Here is a 1,922-nt window from a genome sequence, read left to right on the forward strand (position 1 = left end):
ACTGCACCCCCTCCCTGGGCAGCTCATTCCAAGGCCTGACCACTCTGACAGGGAGAAATTGTTTCCAATCTCTGATGTGAACCTTCCCGGTGAGAAAGTGAGGGATGAGGGAAAATAATCACAGCAGCAAAGCAAAGAAGCTYTTTGGAAGCCACCAAGGGCCCTGCAAAAACCCCAACACCCAAAAAAGGGCATTATGCTGGGAAAGAGTGAAAAGAAATCTGCTGTGACTCAGTCAAGGAACTCAGCAGAAGTGAGAGGAGGTGAAAACTCCTCCTTTTACAAACAAGTCCAGACGCAGTGAGGGGAAAGGAGAGCTTTCCCTGGGGGAGAAGAGCCAACCCAACCCTGCAGGGATGTGCCAGCCCCAGTTGAGGCTGCCAACCTGGGCTGTGTGTGTGAGGAACTGCAATTGTATCCCCAATTCCACATTTACCACCAGAAATGCACCCTCCTTCCCCCAGGGAAAGCCTGCCAAGGTGCTGCAGGTGGCTCAGCCTCCCAGGGAGGACATTTCCTGGGGCTCTTTCAGCTCCAGGGATGCTGTGGGGTCACTTTTGCAGAGACTCGAATGGATCTGATTTTGAATTTGCTCTGACCAGGTCAGCAGGTGGAGCTCAAAGCTTCAGGTACCAACACAGGTGTGCCAGGAACCCCCTCAGCTTTCCCTAAAAATACCTGGATGGAAAACAATCCATCAGTGAAGATAAAATAAAACTCCTGAAGGCCAAGCCAAGCTGCCACTGACACCTTTTTGTTGAGAAAATTCTCTGCTTTTGCTTTTGAATTTTCACCRAGGCAGCAGGGCTGGGGTTGGTACAAAGGATGGGATCTCTGGGATTTCTCCCAGAAACTGCAGAGAAGAAAAAACTAAATTAAAAAATAATRATAATAATTTAAACAAAACTAAYTTCAAAAACAGAGGATTTTACGAGCGTCTCCATGAAAAAAAACCACGGCCCAGCCCAAGTTTCTTTGGTTCCCTGCCACATTAACCAATCATGTGCTGTTTTTATTGAAGGCTAATGAGTGATTACAGGCATTTTGCAGTTACTGTGGCACTGGGATGGTTCAGCATCACTGAACAAAGCCYACAGTCGGTTTCTGTCTCTATTAAATCAGGATTTCCTGGCATTCCAGTTGTTTCCTGTGCAAGGAAGCCAGGAGCTGTTTCCCAATCATTTAGATTCTGTTGTAAAATCAAAATGCAAATTGTTCGAGTTTGCCAAAATGTTTTCAMAGAAGCCAAATTAAATATTTTATCCTGACTGCCCACAATGTCACGGGAGCTTTGGAGGTAATATTAATTATAGTACAGTGACAGCTTGAAGGGTTGAGTGGCTTTTTAGCAGGAAAACAAGACAGGAATTATCACCTGTGATGAAAAGCAGAATTTCCTAGGGCCACCACTCCTCTCAGGTAAGTCTTGCTACAAAAATTGCAGGTAATTCTGCTTAAATTCCTTGAAATTTATTTTTAGAAGTCCACGATCAATCACTGTAGCAAATCTTAGGGAAATTCAAATTATCTGGCACAGACGGCAATGGCAAATAATCCACTTTGCCAAAAAGTGGAACTTTGGGTGCTTTGGGGTTCCTAAAGCACATCCCTGCCCTTCTTCCTTRGGTGCTGTGGAGAGGGAGATCTGGGGAGGGGTAGGTTGGATTTAGGGAATGGAATTTAAATAGCAGAGAATTTTCATTTTATTCTGGTATTGACCTACAATGAGCCTCAGTGCCACAAGCAGGAATTCACCCCACAGAGGGTTCCCAAAGCCCACCCAGCCATGGCAGGGACACCTCCCACTGTCCCAGGCTGCTCCCAGCCCCAATGTCCAGCCTGGCCTTGGGCACTCAAAGGGATCCAGGGGCAGCCACAGCTTCTCTGGGCACCCTGTGCCAGGGCCTGCCCACCCTCCCAGG

Source organism: Malurus melanocephalus, unplaced genomic scaffold (assembly GCF_030028575.1).
Source record: "Malurus melanocephalus ecotype Western Australia unplaced genomic scaffold, MMel_1.1 scaffold_623, whole genome shotgun sequence".
Classification (NCBI taxonomy): domain Eukaryota; kingdom Metazoa; phylum Chordata; class Aves; order Passeriformes; family Maluridae; genus Malurus; species Malurus melanocephalus.